This window comes from Pleurodeles waltl, chromosome 5, assembly GCF_031143425.1.
Source record: "Pleurodeles waltl isolate 20211129_DDA chromosome 5, aPleWal1.hap1.20221129, whole genome shotgun sequence".
NCBI lineage: Eukaryota > Metazoa > Chordata > Amphibia > Caudata > Salamandridae > Pleurodeles > Pleurodeles waltl.
In genome coordinates, this window is record NC_090444.1 from 227674155 (window position 1) to 227699441 (window position 25287).

Here is a 25287-nt window from a genome sequence, read left to right on the forward strand (position 1 = left end):
CCCCCTAATGTAACTATAACTCCCTCCCTCGCCATGCACTGATAATTACCCCACAAATTACGGCACTCATTACATCTTTGATAACATCATTGATAATATCAATGTAATATTTGCAGTAACATTTTTCCCGAAAAAATTGTGCATTGCGGGGCACGAGTTATAGTTACCTTAGGGCACAAGTTATTGTTACTTGAGGTAACTCTAACTATAACTGATGAATTTACATATATATATATATATATATATATATATATATATATATATATAACATTATCAGTGTTTCCTTGCCCAAGGAAAAGGTCAGGACACTTTTGGAAATTTGCAAATTGATTTACTGTCACCAGATTCTTCCTCCCAACGCGTTTCAGCCGTAGCCTTGTTTACGGATGGGGCAGTCGTAAAATTAACACAATAAATACAAAAATTCACCAACATTAAAAACGGACTACCAATGCAGTCCAAACAGACTACTCTGTAAAGCGGCCGCCATATTGGAATGTTAACTAATACCCATTTGTTTACCTAAAATATCACAAATCAAATTTAAACTTGTAGAAGCACCTAACAAGCAACACAAAAAGTAGGAAAAATTAAAATAATATTATATAGCAATCTTCAACCCAATAATATTGAGTTAATGTTGTATACATTTACAATCACATATACCTATTCTACATCCAATTAACATCCCACTACAATTTAATGGGGCCTAATTTATATGTTATGCTGTTATAATACTACCTCCATAAGCCAATTAGGTTCAAATATTCCCCTCCACAAGTTATACATGATTTTTCAGAATTCAAATGTTTATAACAATAAAATTATGGCCTTGCCGCCCTGGAGTCTATGTTTGAACTTTTATTCATATCACCAGACACCCTTAACATGTATAAGTATCGTTTTTCTATTTACATCCAATCCAATAGAGGCTCGACTATCATAATTATATTCTCTTTTCCTGTACCCAAGTCTAACTGCCCAAATGAATACTAATTTCTTCACTTGAGTTCAGACCAAGAGGGGAAAGGGTCATAAACCTAATGATATATTTTGATTCCAATATCCATAATGATTTCTGTCTGTCCCCTCCATGTAAGTAAGGTCTAACTTGATCACATACCACATCACAGAGCAATTTCTCATCTCCCTGATGTACTTCATAGAAGTGTCTCGCTATCGGATAATTCCGATCAAGATTACAAATGGCTCTTATGTGTTCCAGCACTCTCTTTTTTGTTTTATGTATAGTGCTTCCCACATAAATCTTGTCGCACGGGCACCTTAGACAATATACACAGACGTCTGTGTTATGATTGAAATGTCCCTTGATCTCATAGTCATTTTGTCCATTACCTAATCTGACATTCATACTGTTGGTACTATATTTACATGCTGTGCTTGTTTCTAGTTCAACCCCTGGATGGGCCAGGTCCTGGGGTCCTATTTAATTCTTTATTATGAGGAAGGGGGTGCATGCACCCTCCCCTCCCCATGGCTGATATTGACTCAAGGACCGCCACCTTCCCGGGGCCTGGCCAAAGTGAAATCAAGAGGAGGGAGCCATGCGACTCCCCTCTATATGCAGTTTGCACCTTGGGGACCGCCACATCTCCAGGGCAAGGCCATAAGGCAAGGCCATAACAATTTAAGTGTGTGGGGCACTGGGGAGCCCCCTCCTGGGTCTGTTACAGCCCCAGGGACCACCACATCCCCCGGGCTAGCCCGAATTACAATAAGGGGGAGGGTGCTGCATGGGTCTCACTCCTGGAGCCATTATTGTCCTTGGGGCCCACCATCCCCCTGGGCTGGCTCCCTATGCATTCCCATATCCTGAAGTGCCCACACTTCGGATATAATAATTTGCTGTCACTTAGTGGGTGCTACGACAGCTCACGCCAAGCGAGGGCAAACAGTAAGTCTGCTCACAGTTGCCGGAAGCAGGAAAACCGCTCCCGTCCACTGGGATTGGACTTTTCATCTACTTTCCTGCCGGCTGTTAGTGGGCAGGAAAACAGATGAAAGAATTGCTCCTGCACGCAGGGAGCAGCATTTCTTGCTGTTTCTCTGTATGTAGGAGCAATGCCAGCTCCCACTGGAGGCAGGGAGGTGGCAGGGACCATGGAGATTAAGGCTCCCACCACGATTGCCAACATGGGGGTCCCCAGGGCCAAAATTGTCCCAAGAAGAGAGCTGCGTGGTTCCACCTCCTCTTATATCAATTGGCTGGGCCATGGGGATAGGGCCCAGGAGGCGCTTAAGGCAAGCCTGTCTGCGCCCATCCACGACCAACTGGACCAGGGGTCAGAAATGTTGCTGGTCCTAAAGAAAATTTTATCCAGAGGAACTCAACTTAGGAATCTTAGGCCCAATTTCTGTGGCAGGAAAGAGGAGATTGCTCTTCTCCTTTTCCCTCCTCCAAGAAGATGGAGCTGTAGATTATTCACCTGGACACCTGAGTATAGACAGAATAGCGGTGGTGTACAGACATTATGGGTACCCGGATACACAGTCTACCGGAGCTTGAAAATAGGAACACATTGGGCCCCATTAAGTGTGGATTGATCAACACTCGATCGCTTATTAAGCATAGCCTGGAAATAAGGGAACTCATTTTAGAAAAAAATCTGGATTGCTTATTTCTAACAGAGACCTGGGCCAAAACAGACTCAGACCCTGACTTTGTATCTGCAATGCCTATGGACTACAGCGTAGAAAGGCTAGACAGACAGAACAAAAGGGGCGGTGGAGTGGCAATCATTTTAAAACATTTCCTGAGCTGTAGCCTTGACCAATTGATGGATGATTTTAACTCTTGTGAAGGGAATATCACAAATATGGAAGGTCTTTTGGTATACCATCCACCTGGTCCTAAAAAACTATTTTTGGATAATTGGGTTAAAATTTTTGAACCCTTAACCTCCTTAGATCACAGCATAATTCTTGGAGATTTTAACTTCCATTTGGAAGACAAAAAGGATAAAGACACCTCCACTCTCCTTGACCTCATGACATGTTTTGGGTGGGTCCAGGCGATCAGTACAAACACCCACTTTGCAGGCCACATATTGGATGGTATTTTCTCCACAAATAAAAATATTACAATAGGAGAGTGTATGCAGTTAGATTGGACAGACCACAGGCTCATTCCTTTTGATTTAAGATCTATGAGACGGAAGGAACTTAAACAATCTCATTATACGAACTGCAGAAAATGGGATCAGATAAAAAGAGAGGAACTCGCCCACATCGTAGAGGGCAATCTGGGAAGGCCTGAGGAAAGAACAGGGTCTCGAGCTGCCGACTTTAATGCTTGGATTAAGGATGCTATGGAGCTTGTTGCCCCTTTGAAGGTTGTCTATCGCAAAGCTAAGAAAAATACATCTGCCCCATGTTATATTGGAGAGCTCTATTTGTAAGCATAAAGCTTAGAGAATTGAGAGGAGTATACAAATATGCTATTAAACAGGCTAGGACATGCTATTACTCACAGAACATTTTAAATGAAGGCAATGTCCCTACAGAATTGTTTAAGACTGTGAAGGCCTTAACTTCCCCCATTTCTCCTCAAGTTTTAGATAACTCTCAGCTTTTCTGTGATAAGGTAGCTAATTTCTTTAAAGACTAAGGGCCAGATGAATCAAACCATTTTGCATTCGCAAACGGTGCGAATCGCAGAATTTGTCCGTTTGTGAATGCAAAAACGTGGCCTGCGATGCGTGAAAGGCATTCTCAGGTCAAAAATAAGGAATCGCAAAATTTTCTTTTTTTTGTAAAGCAACATGGTTTTGCGTGTCGCATTTTGCGTCTCGCAATTTGCGACATGAAATACCGAATCGCAATAAGCATTTCGCAAATTGTGAGTCGGAATAGCGACTCGCAAATACCGATTTGGTATTTCACGTCGGAAATTGCGAAACGCAAAATGTGACTCGCAAAACCATGTCGCAATTCGATGCATCAAAAATTCGAAAATTACAAATTTTCGCAGAATGGCCGTTTGCACATGGAAATGACCACTGAGTGAAACCAGGTGGTAATCAGGTGCAACCTATATAAAGAGGTCCAGAATGCCTCAATAGCTGCACTCTACGTCATGGCGAGGAGAATGAGGATCTTGGCAGTTTGAGGAGAGGGTGGAGGAGACAGGAGCGCATTTTCAGAGTACGCATTTACCCTTTTTGATCAGACTGAGGAGGAGATATATGATAAGTACAGGTTGAACTCAGCCATGATACTTGACCTGATAGCTGAGCTACAACCTATACTGCAGCGCACAACACATAGGACAGATAGCATACCCACCCATGTGCAGGTATTATGCTCCCTGCACCTACTTGCCTCAGGGAGCTATCAAGGGGTCATAGCAGCAGCTGGAGGAGTATCACAGAGTGCCCTCTCTAGATTTTTCAATGCATTTATCAACGCCATGCTGAGTAGGATACACCAGTACATCAGATTCCCCCACACCCCATAGAAAATACAGCAGATAGCACAGTTCCCCCACGTCCTAGGTGCCATAGATGGGACACATGTTGCAATCTGTCCACCATCGGCCACAGTAGAGCGGAGTATGTGTACCGCAACCGTAAATACCAACATTCAATGAATATACAAGTGATATGCAATGCCTCCTACATCATAACTGATCTCGTGGCCAGGTACCCAGGGAGCACACATGATTCTCACATCTTTCGCCACAGCGGGATTCACACAAGACTGCTAGCTGGGGAGTTTGGTGAAGGATATCTACTAGGTATTGTCCCTCTGTACACTGGTGCATTGATGGCGTTGTGACGTCAGATGGCTCAGTTACTCATTATACCCTCTGTTCCTTCCAGGAGACAGTGCCTATGCAGTGCGCACCTACATGATGATGCCCTACCTAAATCCTACAACACCAGCAGAACGGAGACACAATTCAGCACACAGGGCAACCCGCAATGTGGTTGAGCGCACCTTTGGCCTGCTGAAGAGTCGCTTCCGGTGCATCCACATCCGGACACGACCTGTAGAATAGTGGCCACATGTGTGATCCTGCACAATATAACTACCACCAGGGGCATACCTGTGGAAATATCTGATCCAGACTCAGATGAGGATGATGATCCCATACTCCCTCTACAGCCAGCAGACAGGACCAGCGCAGCAGAGGGCAGGAAAATGCATGCAGACATCACTCACAACCATTTCAAATGTAAGTAATAACAACACAACTTCACTGGCATGTGTTCTGGTAGTTAGTACCTTTATTATCTTAACGTCAGGTAACATATGTGTCACTAGCAAAAAAAATAAACACATGTGTCATAAAATAAGCATTAACAGTGTCTCACTATTCATTCATAGATCACTGTAAAACAAAAAATGCTGATAGTCCCCTGTGGCCATTAAAGTCACTTTTTACGGCCACGCAAGCCACTCGAGTACGCAGTGTCCTCACCGGCACCTCTGGTATCTGCCTCAGTGGCAGTGCTATGCCTGGCACTGCGACGCCTAGCATCTGTCGTGAGCACTGCAACACTGCTGAGGCTAGATGAGTCCTCAGTCTCCCCTAGTCCAAGTTCACTGGGTGTAGCAGAGCGGTTACCCAGCATAGTATCCAGCACATTCGTTATCTGGACCAGTCCCTGTGCTACATCCCTACTGCTATGCGCTGCCTCCACCTGTGCGGCCAAAGCACGCCACAATATGAGGGCCGTAGATGTTGCAAGGCGATTGACCGATTTACAGAATCCACAAAAAATGCCCATGAATCGCCTCTCATGCCTGCGGTGGCTCACTCTGTCATGCCTTATCTCTGTGCAGAGTTCCTTCACTGCATTGGTCAGCTCCCTGGTGTTCTGGCAGCTGCGATCTGTCCCTCATGCAGCTTGGAAATGTTCGAATTAAGGCACTCCAACTGCCGATGCAGCCCCCCCATGTTGGCATTGTGTGCCTGCATCTGCCTACGCATTGCCGTAATCTTCTTATTTTGCAGGCGCTGCAGTTTAAGCATAGAGGATTCCAGGCCACCGAAGACTGATGGGCCCTCTCCTGCTTCCACGTGCTGTGTGCCTGCATACTGAGGCCTCCTGCGGGGTGTTGAGTGACAGTGGAGCTGGGACTCCTGCATTACAGTGGATCTGCCGTCTGGGGATGGAGTGTGGCCGTCATCCCGCATGTCATCTGAGTCCTGGCTCAATTCGGGGAGAGGTGCAGCCCTTGCCCTGCGTCTGATAGGCGCAATATTCACTGACTCACTGGTGTTGGAGTCTGATGGAGGCTGGGTTTCAGCATCCCCCACAACGGTACATGCTGATGCTGCTGTGCCTGGGCCATCTGCAACGACAATGTGCAGCATGTCATTTATGTATGTATCACCAAAGGTTACACAATGGTAATAAATGTACAGTTACATCATATCACTATGTAGTGGGTGTTGTGTTCTTCTGGGTGTCGCTCTACTTAATTACATTCTATGTGCTACTTTCAGCTCTGGGTTGTGGACTACCACTCCCATAAGGCATTGTTGTGTGGCTTCTAAGACGTGGAATGGACTACTTATCACAATGCTTTGAACTAATTGCTAATTCCTAAGGGGCATTTGTACATACACATATAGGGTTACATTTCAATATTGCACTTACCTTTATTGGTGCTTGGTGTGCCGGATGTGTCTATGTCAGTGATACCACTGACAGCTTCTGGGAGGAGTGTCGACTCCACCAGGTCTTCCATGGGGGTGGAGGGTGTCTCGGTGGATGGTCCGCCTCCTGTGCTCCTTGCCTCCTGTAGTCTTCTGGCCACCCTCTCTTTGGCACGGGAACGCAGGTCGTGCCACCCTTTTCTGATCTCCTCCACTGAGCACTGCGCAACCCCCACAGCGCAGATTTTGGTTTGTATGTCCGCCCAGAGTTTGCGATTCTCACTCTCTGGGACCTGGAGTGAGCTCTTCCCGAACAGCCGGTCATGGCTCCTCAACACCTCCTCAGTGAGCACCTCCAGTTCCTGCTCACTGGACTTGAGTTTTCTCTTCCTCTCTCCCTTCTCCTTTCCATTTGCAGAGCTGTCCATGCTGATGTGAAGTCCTGCCTTGTTCACAGACATGCTCCCTGTGGCTGGGCTGTGTCTCTCACACTGCTCCTTTGGGTGTGGCACCTGCAAACTGCCTGGGATGACTCACTTCCTGCTTGTGATGTCATCAGGCTCTGCCAGGTGTGCGTTCTCGCAATTTGCGATTTTCAAATACCGAATCACAATTTGTTTTGCGATTCGGTATTTGGGCCTCGCAAATTGCATTACCGAATTTTAAGAAATCGCTAATTCCGAATTGCAATTATTTTACATTGCATATTGCGACTCAGAATAAGCAATTTCTTAAAAATCGCTATTTGCAATTCACAAAAGCGTTTGTTCATACATCTGGCCCAAGATTGTCAAGATTTATTTGGAGTTTTCCGCCTCACAGCTACGTTTGGAAGATCAGGACAGTAGTCCCAATGGGGGGCCCATGTTGGCAAATTTCGCTCCTCTAACTATTGATATAATCAAGTCTCTGTTATCCAAGACTCATTCAGGGTCCCCTGCTGACCCGTGCCCCCCAGAGTGCTGCATCTGGTCAGGGATGCAGTTGCAGGGCCATTGGAGAGGATGTATACAGAGGTTTTGGAACTGGGCGTGTTTCCGCCAGAATGGAAAGAAACTGTTATAAAACCCATAAAAAAAAAACCTGAGGGAGACCCAGGAGCTCTCAAAAACTTACGCCCAATTACCCTCATACCCACGTTAGCAAAAGTTTTAGAAAAACATTTAAACCAAGAACTCAACTCCTACCTGACGACACATGACTGCCAGGATACATCTCAACATGGTTTCCTTAAACATCATAGTACAGAAACTGCCTTGATTGCAATTTCAGGCGCCATTAGAAAACAGGTAGATCAGGGTGGGGGCGCCATCCTAATCCTACTCGACTTATATGCGGCGTTTGACACCATCTTGCCCCTCATATTAACCCATCGTCTTCATCAGGTAGGTTTGAGGGGAGCAGCTTTAAATATGCTGGTGACATTCTACCAGGACATAACTCTGTTAGTCAAATGCAGGGATTTTAGCTCTGCTCCGTTTCATCTCACTTGCGGAGCCTCTCAGGGGTCTTCTTTAAGCCTGACCCTTTTTAATCTGTATGTCCCACCTTTGGCGGATTTGGTCCATTCCTTCGAGTTCTAGGTGTCATCCAAAGCTGACAACACTCAAATTATAGTTTTCTTTCAAGATAAGATTCCCATCACTGCTAATAGATTTCAATCATGAATGAGAGCAGTCAAAATCTGGATGGAGCAAAACTGGCTAAAAATTAATGGGGACAAAACCGAGGTCATCTTCGGTGCGAACCCTTTTATTTGGAATTCAAACTGGTGGTCTGAGCCATGTGGGACCCTACCGTTCTCCCCTCAGCAGTGGTTACAAATCTTGGGATCACTTGTGATTCAGGTCTAACTTTCGACACCCAGGTGAATAAAGTCACCAAAACGTGTGTTTGATTTATTAAGATGTTAAAGAAAGTTTCCCCTTTATCCCTCAGGAACTCAGAGTTACGGTAACATTGGCCTTGATTGTGTCCAGACTGGACTATTGTAACGCCCTCTACCTCAATATTAACCAAGCATCTCTGAATAAGTTACAACTCATTCAGAATCAGAGCGCTCGGTTGGTACTAGGGTTAGCCAAGTTTTCATTGGCTAAAGAGGGCAATAAGGATCTTCACTGGCTACCGATTAGAAAGCAAATAATTTTCAAGGCACTATGTATGGCTCATAGGCCCTCCACTCACAAGGCTCTCTATACTTACATTGGCTATTAAGGGGTATACTACTAGTCACCGCTTAAGATCAGCTGATTTTAAGCTGGCACGTCCCTATCGGACTAAAGAGGCAAAGTGGGGGGATAGAGTCTTCCTACAGCCGCCTCAAGATTATGGAATTCTCTCCCATTTAAAATCGGAAATATTCCCCCTCTGCCGTTTCGCAAACAAGTCAACACTTGGTTATTTTCACCATAATCTTCTGGTGTAGCAGCAGTCCATGATTACGCATTAGCGCTTTGATACCTCCGGTCGAAATGCGCTCAATAAATCCCCGATACATACATACATACTGCATAATTCACCTAGAGTCACACAAGGCAGGACACATTGCTGACTTTACTTACTCAGTGTAAGGTATCCAATGCATGGCTAGAGGGTTGTTATTTATCTCCTGCAAAACGTTACTGGGGTACATTTCACCAATTTAGCCTCTGACAAATGCACTGAAATCTGACATATCGCTTCTTGTATACACTTGTAACAAAACCATGTTGGCCTTTACTTAAACATATTTCTGTACACTCATTCTCCCAGGGCTGTATTCATCAGTGCACATTTTCAATAAGACAAAGCATCTCAGTACTGTGTGTATGCATGCCGGAGTACTCATCTATACAAGAACTTTGTGGCATATAATGCAAGGACCCTTGCACCATGCTGCAGGTTGACTACATTGGTGCTAGTTAGTCTAACGTAGCCCACCACTATGAGCATTCCTGCAGCAACATTATTATATAGCTTGCACTGTATGAATGCCTCCCAGAAATGGAATATAAGGGATATATAGGGCATGAGTTTGACATTTCAGTGCCAATCCATGTGCAGACTAGTGCGTTTGTCCAGCTGGCCTCACCATGGCAATCAGACTGAATCCATGCATTGAGGCCTACTGGCACTCCATAGCTTTTACAGCAATCGCAATAGCACAATGTGCTTTAAAAGGCTGACATACAGTTAAGACATGCAAAACAATATGACAAGAACCCTACCATGTGCACATCCACACTCACAGTGTGCATCAGTCAGTCATTCTAGTAATGATTTGGCCAACGCCATATTTACATAGAGTAGCAGGCCTACAACCCTACAGCCTCCAGGGCATCAGTGTAAACATTCCTCTGTAGCTCCTTTTCACACAGTGATGACATGGCCTACTTTGAGGGAGGCTCAAGTACACCTGAGGCTGGATTACAACAGCCATACCTCGGGTAGGTTGACAAATTGAAGCCTTTCTGTACTTAGGATACTTTGAGGGAGGTTCAACTACCCCTGAGGCTGGATTACAACAGCCATACCTCGAGTAGGTTCAGAAATGGAAGAATTTTGTGTACTTAGGATACCGTACCAACCCACCTACAGAAACAGATGTTGCTATGTCTTCTGTTTTCTGTCATGGGGCAAATCCATGATTTAGAAAAACTTTGCTTTATCACTTTTTTTTTACGTTAACCCAATATAGTGTTACAATAGCGTCAAAAAATAGCGCTATTGCCCCTAACATGCTACCATGATGGAATTAATACTATGTCATCTCAGTGTTTAAGCTATAACCAACACTCTTGACACACATACGTACATATGTTGTATTAATATGGGATGCAGCTAGTCAGCTTGCAGGGCTGAGCTGGCTGGATGTAGAAGGTCAGAGGTATCTATCCTTTCATGCCTGCAATATTTTTAGTACTGCTGGTCAGCATCATGTCAGACCCCTTGCAACTTAAATTTTGGGTGACAGAATTGGCCCTCAGTAGTGCTATGATGGGAAAGGACACCTATACACCGTATGTGACATTGTAAGGGCTATATCAGAGTTTTCATGACTCTGGTGCATAGACCAGCGGCAATGCATCCTACCTTGCAACATGGTGCAAGGGTGCATGCATTATAAGCAGGTTTGTTATGTGTTCTCTTATAAGGCCCACATTCTTGCATATTTACATCTCTCTGAGGCATATTAATCTATGTATGTGTGCTGCACAATGAAACACATTTGGAACGTCTAACATAAATGTAGATTGAACATATATTTCCTACTTGGCCATTTACTGTGGAGCTCTGGCATTTTGGGAGCACTCCCTGGTCATCTACTTATGTTAAATCAGGGAATGCTCATAATTCCATGCATGTTCATTGCATACAGGCACCCACAACCCATTGTTCAGCCCCTTGGGCCAGGGTATGGCACTGCAGCTATTGGATCTGCATTGCTTTACACTGACTTTATGTAGCCACTCTGAGGCACAGAAATTGCCCGTATGTAGCTTCAAATGTTTTACTTAATTCATTGTAATGCACATGTTGCATGGTGCAATGTGAAACTATGTCAAAATATGTCCCTTAAATGTTTAAGTTTTACATCACCATTATAGCTACATTACTACATGCAAATAGTGCATACATAATACCTACTAGGTCTCTGATCTCCAGTCCAAGCAGCTCCACAAGATCAGCCTCCTGTGCCACTATATCAGCCCAACAATGTTTGATTTGGCTGATCGACTCTGATATACTTGGTGAGATGCTAGTGCACATGCTTCCACCTGTCCTTCCTGTCCTTTCGAGGGTACCCCTGGCTGACTCTTCCCTCAGAGGCCAGCATCCTGGGCAGGTAGCATACAATTACAAATAGGAGGCTCCCACCTCTCCCTCGGAAATCTTTTTACCCCTACCCTTCCTGACTTGCCCTTATCCCTTCCTGACATACAACACTCCAAATAAAAACACCAAATAAAACCCCCCTAAACATATACCTACCCCTTAAGTGCCCCTATACCTATACCTACCCATAAAAAGACATACATCCAACAATACACTGACAAGTATTAATACAATACCATCCAAAAAGGCATAAAAGGTGTAAAATTCACACAAGGCAGGGACAGACAAGACACCGACAAGACCAAAAATGGCTCAAAACCACCAGACGCTCTCAAAAACACCTCCAACACCCAGCACAAACTAACAGACTGTAAGAAAAAATGAAACTAACCTGCACATTTCATAGTAATCAGCCTACCACACACATTGCATCATTTCCTGGATGTGTCCTGCTTGTTTTTTTTCTGACTCATTGATATGCAGATGGACATTGTGTGATGGAGACACTGTAGTACCACTTCTGCAGTACAGTTAGTTACACCCAATGGTGGCAATGCACAGGTTGAGACCCACACAACAGGGGCAATGAGTGGTTACAGAGCTGGGTAGCAGGGATGATGTGTGGGTTCAGAGCCGTGCAACAGGGCGAATGCGCAGAACCTACAGTAGAAGCATGGCTTCTGCTGGATCAAACACCTTAGGACCACTTCCATAGTTTCTAGACTGGGGTGTCCCCACTTGGTAGGTCACAGTGACAGGTGGCAGTGTCCAGGTGATGAAGCATGGTGGTTTCTGATCTGTCATGTCCCTGACACTTAGGGACCTATTTACAAGCAGACTAGCATTGCTCTTGCACCACACCAGGTGGTACAATAGCAGTACAAGTCCTAAGTGAGATTTTTGAAGGTATGCAAGACCACTTTGCATCTTCCTGAGTGGCACGATAAATTAGAAGTTAAGCAATGCATTACAAATCACAGCCCTGCCCTGAGAAGGCCTTCTCTGGGTGTTGCATAGGTGTTCCCACGCAACTCCCATGGTTTTAGATGCATTCCTAGATTAACCAGAACTGGTAGACCTGGGATTGGGCAAAAAAGATACTCTTTTCCAGAAGAGGCTTAACAAGAAGTAATAACTGTAAATATCCTTGAGACTTTCTCTTCAATGTGTGCTGCATTCAGCCCCACATGTAGCTCAAGGAACATGTCTACCATGCTTACATATTTATTTGAAGGTGCCCCCACATGCACAAAAAACATTCCTGCATGTAAAACAAGCACCCTTGCACCATGGTGCAATGGTGTCTGAGTTGTCGCTAGGCAGCTATAACAGCACCAGCGCAGAGAAAAAAGCAGGTATACACAATAATATTTTAAAAAACAGTACATTCCTGCAATGTCAACCAGTGCAGCACAGCAAAGTGACTTGCAGCGCTGCATGACAATACTTAGTAACCTACACCACAGTTTAGTTTGATACTACCTTTTATCTGTTTTAGAGTATGCCACGTAGAACACAAAGTACTAGCAGACACACATTACCGATGTGCACACTGTTTTACATTTCAAACTATGTTTTGTGTATGTCTTGCACAGGCACATGCATACTGTACATGTTTTTGTCATGCTCACACTTCCTGCACAACATCAGACCTTTTGAAGAGGTGTGGGATCCAGCAGGCCTCACTGCAGTGAACCAGTGCAGTCATTGACCCAGTGTATCCTTTGTCTCCCTCCCCCACTTTCTTGTTTTGTCATCCTGTCCTTATGTGCATTAGCATCATCTGGTGGAGGAGCAGAGGCACCGGCGATGGAGGAAGCTGCATCCCACAGGACCTAGGAGGCAGAGTCCACCAACGCTGAGAGCACCAGTGGGATGGAGGGCGAGGGGAGCACCACAGGGGAGACCGGAGAGGACAATACAGACTCTGATACCTCCTCTGATGGGAGCTCCCTGGTGGTGGTGGACACCTCTGTGACCACCCCAGCTACACGTACAGCCGCCACCCCCGTACTAGCACAACCCTCCCAGCAGCTCCTCAGCGAGTTTCCCGTGCCCGCTCACCCAGGAAAGAGGGCATCACCTTTGCCCCAGGCACCTCAGGCCCAGCCTCAGTGAGCCCTGCTGCCCTGAGTGAGGCTATTTACCTCCTGAGATCCATCTTTGTAGGGCAATCAACCATTGTGAATGCCATCCAGGGGCTGGCAGCCCAGATGCAGCAATCTAATGCATTCCTGGAGGGCATTCACAGTGGATTGGTGTCCCTACAGAGATCAATCCAGGCTCTGGCCTCCTCTCTGATGGCAGCCATTGTCCCTGTTTCAACCGTACCCCCTTCAACTACCACTTCCCAGTCCCATTCTCCTCAACCCCCAACCCATCCCAAGCACACAGCCAGATGAGCATGCACACAGGACAACACCCTAGAGTGTCACAGGCAAACACAGGTACCACACTTCATCCCGCAGGCACTCACACAAACACCATTCATTTGCAGACACTACAACATCCACTATTTCCACTGTCTCCCCCTCCTCATCCTCCTCCACCTCCCTCCCAGTCATGTCCACACTCACACCTGCATGCACTACATCTACATCCACTATCAGCATCACCAAACTAAGCAGAACACACACCTCACTGGCAGACACTTCCACAACATCCATGCACATGTCCCCTGTGTCCTCTCCAGCCGTGGTTGTGCAGCCATCGGTGAGTGCAGGGACTGAGCAGGAGCCTCCCACGACCACCACCACAGTGCAGCCATCGGAGGGTGCAAGGGCTGAGCAGGAGCCTCCCACAACCACCACCACAGTGCAGCCATCAGAGGGTAAAGGGGCTGAGCAGGAGCCTCCCACGACCACCACCACAGTGCAGCCGTCACCACCGGTGGACAACATATGATCCAGCCTCCATGGGCTGCTGTGTGGCCTGCCACCACCAGAACCAGTGGGCATGTCACCCTCTCGAGAGACTGTGGCCTTGCACTCCCCAGGACCAAGCACAGGGCATGTTGCCCCCTTCAGAACCAGTGGGAAAGTCACCTACTCGAGAGACTGTGGCCTTGAACTCCCCAGGACCAAGCACAGTGCATGTTGCCCCCTCCAGAACCAGTGGGCAAGTCACCCACTTGAGAGATTGTTGGCCTTGCACTCCCCAAGACCAAGCACAGGGCATGTCGCCCCCTCCAGAACCAGTGGGCATGTCACCCACTCGAGAGACTGTGGCCTTGCACTGCCCAGAACCAAGCACAGGCCATGTCGCCCCCTCTAGAACCAGTGGGCTATTCACCCACTCGAGAAACTGTGGCCTTGCACTCCCCAGGGCCAAGCACAGGACATGTTGCCCCCTCCAGAACCAGTGGGCAAGTTACCCACTCAAGAGACTGTGGCCTTGTGCTCCCCAGGACCAAGCACAGGGCATGTTGCCCCCTCCAGAACCAGTGGGGTATTCGCCCACTCGAGAGACTGTGGCCTTACACTCCCCAGGACAAAGCACAGGGCATGTTGTCCCCTCCAGGACCAGTGGGGTATTCACCCACTCAAGAGACTGTGGCCTTGCACTCCCCATGACCAAGCACAGGGCATTTTGCCCCTCCAGAACCAGTGGTCTTGTTTCCGCATCAGGCTGAGGTGTCCCCCCCCCCGAGGTGCCTGCCTATTTGCCAACTGATGCCCCTGCAGTGCTCTCTCCGTATTTGTGCAGGGATCGCGTGGGGTCTTGGACTTTGCCCTGTGGCCATGTGGCCCCTGTGAACTGAGGACTGGGCAGTGTCCCTTTTTTGTACATTTGCACATATCTGTTGCATTGCCACATTGACTTATTATTTTTGATGTTAATCTTATTACAATCACTTTGGTCAATTCCTGTTGTCCTTGCATTATCCAGCCAATTTAAGGGATAACTTATTTTCTTCTGCAGCTGGTTGTGTGTATGGTGTGTGTGTGTATGGGGTGTGTGTTGTGTGTGTGTGTCACTCTCGTTTTCCTCCCACCCTCCCTTGTGTGCTAGGCGGCTGTACTCACCATTGTCATCTTCACCGGTGTTGGTGTTCGTGTTGGAGCATAATGCAGAAGATCATCGGAAAGACTTGCAGTTCTGGTTCCATGGCGGCGTGGTTCTTCCCTGAGGCTTTTGATGGCGTTGGTACCGCCCCAGAAAAGGTGGCAGATTGCAATGTCATAATATGGTGGGTGGAACTTTGTCTTCCGTCTGGCTGTAGGCGGCTACCGCCGTGGTGACTGTTGTTTACGCCCTGGCGGTCGGTGTGGTACATTGGCTGTCTTTCAGAGATATAACTCACATAGTCATAATTTGGCGGTAGTTACCGTCAGCCTGTTGGCGGTATTACCGCCACTTTATCACCGACCGCCAGGGTCGTAATGAGGGCCATACTGCCATGTGTGAAACAAATACTTTTGATGTGAACATTTAGCCATGACAATTTTGGTATCCAAAGTTTTACATATATTCCCATTTGTGATACGTTATCGCACACACAGATCCCACAAAATGTAAAGGTTGTTATTTTGATGTTGGCTTCTGAAGAATTGTGGGGCCTGTGTTTTCTATGTGCTTAGACTTCAATTACACTGCTTGTGATTCTGGCAGCTCACACAGTATGAAAGGTTACAACACCTAGCACTGTGTATTTTAACAACCTTCCATTTCTGAATCTGCAAGGTAATCACACATTTAGACACCTTTGGCTACATCTTTGTGTGACATACTACCACTAGGTGCACATCACATACAATCCAAACACAAGCACATAGACAGCTGTTCAGTCATTCATTAAAAAGTAGGTGAACTATGGGATTATCAGTTTTCTTTACCAATGAGTAGTCCATTCCCATAACCACCATTTTCAAACCACTCATTGATGAGACTGTGGCAGAATATATAGGCACCATGGGCACTCATAGGGTAATTTGACAGAATATTGATGAAGAGTCCCCGATGGTCCACTATTGCCTGCACATTGATTGAATACTGATGTTTGCTGTTCCTGTAAAAGTGTGCTGAGTGTGCACGGGGCACAAAATGCACATGTGTAATCTACGGCACCACGCACATGGGAGAATCCTGCCATGGTGCAAAACCCTTGCTCAGTCTCCAGTTGCTGTTCATTAGTTTTGGGGAAGAGTAGGTACTGTGGGGTCAGTTTGATTATGGCATCCAAGACAGATAGGAGAAAGGCAGATAAAACTCCCTATAATATACCTGCCAATCTTGTAGGTGTAGTTTGGAATGATCCAGAGGCCAAAACGTGTAGCACAGTTATCAATTTGACATGTGCAAGAATAGTATGCCTCCTTGTAGCAGCTATCTGAAGACTCGGCCCAATCTCATGTAGCAATTCAATGATAGACCCCCTTCTGGGTTTGTAGAATTTTATGATCTTTTCGTCCCTTAGGTCAATGATAGATATGCGCTACCAGAACACACGCTCTCTTCTCCGCTGCCTACGTGGTGATGGTTGTGGGGGTGGTGGTCTCCTCATTACTCCTTGTTGCAGAATGATGGCTTCCATGACGTAGTTGAGCTTGCCATAGTGCTTTGTGATGTTTAGGTTTTTGTACCACAGCCACTGCATCATTTCTTACATCTGTTTTGCTGATGCACACCAATTCTGGTGCTTTTCAGGCTATGTGCTGTGCTTCCCAGAAATGCGTGACACAGAGCTAAATCCATAAATACCACTGCGTTACAGTGATGTTGGGTAGCAGCTTTTTCCCCACGTAACACTTGAAAAACAATGCAATTTTGCTAATGTGTCACTTTATAAATATAACATGAGGCTTGCACTGTTGTTGCATCACAATTCATGGCACAACACCAGCGCAAGCCTCTCTTAAATATCCCCCTGAGTCTTTTGCTACTGAGGTTCTCTATTGTACTTACAAGGATACCTGGAACCAAGACATCTTAAGGTAATCATGATTGTCTCTTCGCTGCATGTGTATGCATGTTACTGTATTAGCATTGAGCAGATTCTATTTGTTGATGTACTTTTCTTTTTTTTTCGTTTCAGGTTCAGGTCTAGAGGCCTTGCAAAAAATGCAACCGCAATGTGGAGAAATGCCGACAACACTGCTTCCCTCAAGTAGGTAAAATAAGAAGCAATGAGTCACTGCACAAGTGTGGCCTTTATAGTCCACCACACCAAATATGGCTGCTTCTTGTGTCAGATTTAGAGATCTCAAAGGAATGCAGTCATTGCTTCCAGTGACTGCTAAACATGATGAGAGGCATGTGGTTCTTTTGCTGCCCCAGGCCTTGGCATCTCAAGAGTTGTTCTTTTTAATACCGTTTATGGTGACAGTGTGGACACTAATGATGATGTTGTGGCAGTTTTATGAGCCTGTTGTCTTGCTGCTATACATCTTGATGCATGAGTCCTAATGAGTGTTGTGGTGACCTTGTGGGCATAGTGCTTTGCATATTGGACAGGGCCGTGTCCTCCCTAATTTTATTGATCACCTGTATATCTGCTATTCCTGGGCACTCCCGAAATTATAGGGACCATTTTTCATTGTTTATAAATTCTTGGTAATTTCGTTTTATAGTTTTACCTTTAACTTTTAAACATTATTAGCAGTTATTGTATTGCATTAATCACAAAAAATATTTGTTTTCGTAAGCGTCATGTTTCCAACTAAATTAAACTGTCTTTTTTCTGTACAAAATGCATTGAATATGGAATTTTCCCTTAATAGCTTTTTAAAATGTTTCCTAGTTGTGTCAACCACTCAGCATAATTCTGTCTAGGGCACCGCTCGTTAATATTTTTTCAAATTAACCCACGTATTAACCAGTTAATGCTATTTTTTTCAAATGGAGCATAAGGTAATAATTCAAGCTTCGGTACTGAGACCAAATTGCATGTAGGATCTTGCTTATGCAGCATTTTTTATGATTGCTTCGACTATACAGCTGAAATATGTGAACACTCTTAATTGGATTCCATGAAACTTCATGCAATTTCAACTCTTACAAAGAAGTCTGCAATGCCAATATATATTTAAACTGTTTCTATTCATAGCTATAACTCTAACATGTTTTTCATATCATTGAAAGCAACTGAGATTATTTCTGAAATTTAATATATTTTCTTTAATATCATTTTTAAATCATTGTCTATTATTTATATGTTCCCTGAAGACTTTCTGCATCTACTTCTCTTATTTTTTTGAAGAGCTTCTATAGCAGTGGTATGTGCAAAGGTGAAGCAGTTAGGGCAATTGTAGGAAACTGGGATACTGGTTGAGGGGGGCCACACCCTACTCAAGCAGAAACCACAATTCCTGTCAGGGTAAGTCACAAGCAAACACTAAATTAGCCTGTGCTTAACCCTCTGGTAGCTTGGAACAAAGCACTCAGGCTTAACTTAGAGGCAATACGTGAAGTATTTACTCAGCATTTCAAACAGTAATAAAGTGAGAACACCAGACAAATCCCACTCCAAATTAGAAAAAGTTAAGTGTTAAATGTAATAACTTATCTGAATCAAAAACAACAAAAATCCACTCAATGGAACCGAAGATATGTAATTTCAAAGATTTAAGCAAAAATATTGCCTAAAAGCACAAAGTGGCAATTGTAGTTATCTGGTCACATCAGGCAGGGACAAAGTCACAAGTTAAGGCTGAGTGCGATGGAACGCTGGCCGGTTACAGGGACCAATTTAGTCCAGCTGAACAAAGTACCTTAAATCGTGTTTGCGGAGTATTGTCAGCTCCTGCATCGAGGATGCATTGCGCCGCTGAAGTTCTGAGAAGTTGTGGGCTGTAATGCAGGGCCCTGTGTCGGAGATGCATCGAGCAGTGGCTGTTCCAATGAAGTAGAAGAAGAGGCTTGTGATGGAAGGTCCTGCATTGTTGTCATGGATGTCATTGATGAAGACTTGCGATGGGAAGTCCTGCATCAGGGATGCGTCATGCAGCAGCGGTTCCGAAGAAGCTGTGGGCTGAGATGTGAGGTCCTGTATCAGAGATGCATCGCACAGCAGTGTTTCTAATTGGAATTGCACGGAGATGCATCAATCTGTGTCAATTCTGCCCAAGAGACCCCAGCTGGGCTAGCAGAGCACCTTTCAGCCCACTTACAAAGGTCCAGCACTGGGGTGGCACCACTTGGTGGGGGAGCAAGGCTTACAACAGACAGAGTCAAGGAGCTAGGCTCAAGGTGTTTGGAACCTTTCCTGTCCCTGAGGCTCTGATCAGGAGGCCAGCCAACTAGCCCTTGGAGTTGCTCTGGTGGTCATGGGTTCAAGATGCAGGTCCAGTTCTTTTTACTCAGGCAGCAGGGCAGTAGGCAGCAGGGCAGTAGAGTAGTAGTCCTTCTTGCAGCAGAGCAGCACAGCACTTCTGCGTCTTCCACAAGTCCAAAGGTGTACCAAAGAGTTGGGTCTGAGGGTCCAATAGTTGTACTTGGTACCAGCTCTGAAGTAGGAGAAGATTCTGGAGGTTTCCACTCCCAGAAGTGTTTGGAATTTCCTGCCTCCCTGTCCCGTAGGACTGGTGAGAAACCCATTGTGATTGTGCTAAGGCAGAGCCTTACTGATGTGCAAGTGTGACAGGTTACAGCTCCTCCCCCTCATCATATCAGAGAAGACCCATCCTGCCAACACCTAGACCCACTTTATATCACTGTCTGGGAACAATATACAAAGACCAACTGCCAGCTACACCTAGCCAGCTGAAGGCACCAAAGGACAAGAAACTTTCTAAAAGTGGAATTTTCAGAAATGTGAATTAAAATCAGACTTTACCATTAAAGAGAATTTAAAATTACCGTTCTTTAGACACGAAATTCAATGTTTCTACCTGCTCTCAATTGAAAGTTAGCACTTTTAAGGGAATTTAAGGGTTGTTCACTACCAGGACCTGTATAAGTTGAAAGCACATGTTTAACCTTTTCACTACACTGCACCCTGCCCCAAGGGATATTTAGTGCTTACCATAGGGGTGACTTATATGTACTAAACAGGAAGGTTTAGGTATGGAAAATGTTTATTTTGCCAGGTAAAAATAGCTGTTTAAAACTGCACACACAGGCTGCAATAGCAGGAGTGAGACATGTTTGAAATAGCTACTTAAGTGATTAGCACAATCAGTGCTGCATTCCCTGGGTATATGCAGTACCACTTTACTAGGGACATATAAGTACATTAAATGTGCCACTTGGGTGTAAGCCGATGTAATCATGTTTTTTATGGAGTGAGCACATGCACATTGGCACTAGTTAGCAGTGGTAAAGTGCACAGAGTTCTCAGGCTAACAAAAAGAAGATCAGCAAAATGGAGGACTAAGGCAAAATGTCTGGGCGAAGGCCACCCTAAGGCGGACAGGTATAATAGCAGTCTGCTAGTATCTCATTCTTTTCTGTTGTTTTGGACCTTTAAGGAAAACATAAACATTCACATTTTCATGCAGAGTGTGTTTATGTATGATGTTCAACAGCATTAAATGAAACGTTATTTACCCAGTCTTGCACAGGGTTTGCCTAGATTACGTTATGTCAAGGGCCTACTCTACTGCCAAGATTCCCACTATTCTTTTAACAAATCTGTTATAACAATGATTAGTTTGCAACCTCGAAAACACAAGTTCTCCCAGATTCAGGAGACATATTTTTGCAAGTGTTGTTAGAGATTAATACTTCCATTTCATCATTACCAAATGCTGTTTCCCATTAACAATATGAAAAGGAAGAATAATTCACGTTTGGTATTAAATATATTGGCAATTCATCAACAGTAGCAAATTCTGCTCACATTACCCGTTGAACAGTAGTAGCCAGAAACATAAAATATCATGGAAAATAACATACTGGAAGTAAAGTACCTGACCCATTACTCTGCCACTGTCTAGCCACCTTACTAATTTTACTGGTATTGTTTTGTTCTATATTGTAAAACAAAATTCAGCACATTGAAAGAATAGATCACTTTGCATCTAGAAATAGTGAGGTTTGTTGCAGTTTTTATATAACAATTTGTTTTGGCGTCATTTTCATATCTCAATGATCTTGCAACCCATTTTCCAACAGGGGGACCCCTGTACCCATTCACCCATTCACCCAATGGCCACCCATCTCTTTGCGAAGAATTAAGTCAACTGGGAAAGTCAGTAAGGGCTTTTATGACCTTTAGGGTGCATCCCCACCCCCAACAGACAGACTAGTGGCTGTCACTATGGTTGACACTACTTGTCCCCAAAAATGTAGCGCATCATTAGTCCAGTGCTGTGTGCAATTTACACTGCACATGTTTTACAAAGTAAGTTTAAAGTGAGAGAGTCTAGTATGATTCTCTAAGATGTTTCTGGCTATTAAATTGAGTAAACCAAGGTGTTCATTGTTGATGGGCATAGAACTACAATTCCCTGATAATGTAATTTACCTAGAATTAGTTTAAGGTTTTTTGTGCCTCTGAATTTATTTGATATTTGTTTTTAACTTGAGGTCCATCTCTCAAAGGAATCATATGTGGCGCTGGATCTTTATCTCTTCATGCTTGGCTTTGATAAAAAACAGTAATCAGTTGTGATGCCTTCTTTATGCCATACAAGTCCTTTAGTGATTAAGGCCCTAATGAGGAAAACATTTCCATTATAACTTTCTTCCACAACAGAATCTCAATTATAACTTGTGGAGCCAGTCTTCATCAGCTAATATTATGTCATAGAAATCAGTTAAGTAAGCCCAGAAAATCATTGACATTGTTCATTCAACATCACCTATCTCCCAGGTTACACCATCCCTGGTCTTCATCTTTAGGAAAAAACTGAGGCTTCTTTCCAAATCCACCCCTTGCACTATGCACTTTGCCCTCATGATTCTTGCTTTTCCGGCTTTCTTTCTTTTGGAAGGTTTTCATTCTGTGTCCTAGTGTTGTTTAATTGGGTGTTCTGTGGTCTCACCCTAGTCTATTTTATCCTGATGGAACAGAGATTTAAGACATCATTTTTGGCTTGTCACTTCTTCCTGATCTTGTGGAGTAGTAGCATACCTCTAGCAAATAGCCAATATAGATGCATCACTTTTAATATTATCAAGCTCTCTCTCAGCTACTATTTCTATGTTATCCATAGGTTCCATTCCGACTATAGGTGAATATCCATGTTCTTTGTGTATCATTTTCAACTTCTGGCAATACAACAGTTGAGGGAATGCCATCTGTGGACATGTACAGAGTAGTGATCGCACTTTCCTATGAATGACACTGTTGTACATATGGTATCATGCCCATCAGTAAACACATATTCAGTAGTCAGTGTTTATCCTGTGGAGTGGAATGACAAAACACCACTTCTAATTGGTAGGTTTTCCCTGAAAACAACATATCAACAAATGCCCCTTGTACATTACAAAGTTAATTACTCGATTGAACAATCCCACTTCTCTTTCATGTAAAAAGAAACAACATTAAAGAGAGCATCTACATAAACCAAATCACTATTACTTTACATAATCCAAAAGGAACAGTTTCTTACCTTTAATTCAAGTTCTCTTGTAGGGGAATCTCCATTGAAGTCATAAGCATTGAATAGTCCTGGGACCTGGAGCACTTTTCCTTAATGTATTTTCTTAAGAGAAATGTTTGCCTTTCTTCTGAAAAGCATGCAGAGTCATTTAAGAGAGAAAAATATTATGAAGCCTATAGGAGCAGGCTGCAGTGGCCCACTTTTTCATCTTGTACTTAAAAACGTGCCCGAAGAATTTTATTTATATATATAATTTCAATACGTGTTGGTAAAACAGCATAAATGTCGTTCACAAACCCTTTTGTGCTAGAGTATAGAGATTAAGTGAAGCAGGACAGTGTAGCCCCAGAGGCTGCCAAGTTAAAAATAGAGACTGTGCCTTTAAGCCTTTCAGGGCCCAGAGACCACCAGTATCCTATCATGTTCAGCAAGTATCAGTTGCTTCAGTTCTTTTTTGAGGTGATGCTTGAATATATGTTTAGCACATATGTACCTCTGTGTACTCCACCCGGGGGGAGAGAGGGTTTCTCATGACTTCAATGGAGATTCCCCTATAAGAGTTACAGGTAAGAAACTGTTCCTTTTCTTATAGGAAAATATTCTGAAAGAATGTTGGTAATAAGATGGTCTGATTCACATAAAAGTCTAAAATAATCTTAGGGAGGAATTTTGGATGCGTCCTCATAACCATTTTGTTAGAGAGGAAGACTGTGTATGGTTCGTGAGAACATAGAGCTTGGATCTCGCTAACCCTGGGGGCTGATGTTATGGCTACCATGAAAGCCTTTTTCCAAGAAAGGTGTTGAAAGGAGGTTTTGTGAATGGGTTTAAAAGGATTCTGCATAAGATACGGAAATACTATGTTAAGTTCCCACGGAGGAGAAGGACACCTTATGGGAGGGAAAACCTTCTTCAGCCCTTCTAGAAAGTCCATTATTACGGGGATTTTGAAAAAAGAGGTTTGTGAAGGACAGTTTGTGCAGACAGTAAGAGCTGCCAGGTGAAACTTTATGGAAGAGAATTGTAAGCCAGATTGTGCTAAGTGTAGTAGGTATAGAAGAATGACATCTTCATGGCAAGTTTTAGGGTCCATGTTCTTGGAGGAACACCAAATGCAAAATCTCTTCCACTACAATACATAATGGGTGGAAGACCATTTAGCCTCCTCGAGGGTCTCCATACAGTCTTGTGGCAGGTTCAAATGTCCATTCTGCTCTAGCTCAGGCGCCATGCAGCCAAATTCAAGGAGGAGAGGTTGGGGTGAACCATCTTGCCTCTGAATTTCATTAGCAGGTCTGGTCTGCATGGTAGCTTGAGATCTTGAGATGTGGAGTCTCTGACGGGTGAAGCAGGTCCATGACTTCCTGGCTCTCAAGTGGGAAATCTTGATGAAGACTGCCGGGATCAAGGGAATTGGCTGAAATGCGTAAAGAAATTTGCCAAACCAGTCGATCCATAGGGCATTCCCCAGTCCCTGGTTGTTAGTACCTCAAGACAAAGCTGCAGCATTTTTTGTTTTCTGTGGTGGCAAACAAGTCGATGGTTGGAGTGCCCACAATTGGAAGATGCTTTTTACGATATCGTTCTGCAAAAGACCAATTTGTGGTTTGCTTCCAGAATTCTGCTGAGAGCGTCTGCCTGAGCATTTTGGACAGCTGGTAAGTGAGTTGCTGTGATCCTCAAGTCCCTACTATGAGCCACTTCCAAATCCGGTGGGCCTCATATGACAAGGGCCTGGACCTCATTCACCCTGCTTGTTGAGGTAGTACACAGTGGTTGTATTGTCCATCTGAACACGCAGGGTCTGGGTCGTGAATGATGAGCAAAAGGCTTTGAGCACTAGATTAACTTTGTGGATCTCGAGGAGATTGATGTGATAGGTCCTTTCTCTCTGAGATCATGTGCCATGAATTTGGAGGTAATCCATGTGGGTTCCCCATCCTAATAGTGATGCATTGGTTGCTATGGTTTGAGAGAGGACCTGTTGTTGAAAAGTTATCCCTTGCAGGATATTGGACGGACAGCATCACCATTTCAGAGACTGTTTGCAAGAAGGGACAGCTTCATCCTATCCTCTCAGTTGCCTGTTAGTTGGTCCCACTGGTCCTCAAGGTATTCTTGGAGAGGCTGCATGCATAGATGAGCATTTGAAGTAAGGAAGATGCAGCAGGCCATCAAGCCGCGAAGAAAGGACACTGCCCTCACTGTTGGATGGAATACCTTCATGAGAGAGTGACACTTCTGAGGGATCAATACGCGTCACTCCTCCAAAGAACACACATTTGCCTGGATAGTATTGATGGAGGCTCTCAGGTAATATAAAGTCTGAACCACTTGTTGTGGTTGACATGA